Here is a 551-nt window from a genome sequence, read left to right as displayed (position 1 = left end):
TTTTCTGTGCCTTTGGTGTCATATTCTATAACTCAAGGGTCCCCAACACCCATGTACCACCAGTCTGCAGCTTATTAGGACAGGGCCACACAGCAGGAGGTGAGTGGCAGGCCAAAGAGCAAACAGAGCTTCACCTACATTTGCAGCTGCTCCCCAGTGCTAGCTAGCATCACTACCTCGGCTCCACCTCACATCATCAGGCATTAGATTCTCATAGGAGGACTAGTACCTGGTGCCAAGAAGATTAAGAACCGCTGCTATAAATCATTACCAAATCCAATGTCTTGAAGATTTTTCCCTATGTTTTCTTTTAAAAGTTTATAGTTTTAGTCTATGGCCATGCTACCCTGAATAAGCCCGATCCCATCTGATCTTGGAAGCTAAGCAGGGCTGGGCCTGGTTTGTACTTGGATGGGAGACCACCTAGGAAGACCAGGTGCTGTAAGCATAAAAAATAAAAAATAAGGAATTGTAAACTGACAAGGTCTTTGCAATCTGTGAGGTCAACCAAGGGTCGCCTCACCTAAAAAAAAAAAAAAAAAAGTTTATAA

At 43.7% G+C, this 551-nt stretch overlaps 1 pseudogene; it reads left to right on the top strand.

Annotated features, from left to right (window-relative positions):
• Positions 1-329: 329 nt before the first annotated feature.
• On the top strand, positions 330-448 carry LOC111740053 (annotated as a pseudogene).
• Positions 449-551: the final 103 nt, after the last annotated feature.

The sequence above is a fragment of the Pteropus vampyrus genome, unplaced genomic scaffold (assembly GCF_000151845.1).
Source record: "Pteropus vampyrus isolate Shadow unplaced genomic scaffold, Pvam_2.0 Scaffold56, whole genome shotgun sequence".
Lineage (NCBI taxonomy): Eukaryota > Metazoa > Chordata > Mammalia > Chiroptera > Pteropodidae > Pteropus > Pteropus vampyrus.
This window is presented reverse-complemented; position numbering and strand designations above follow the sequence as displayed.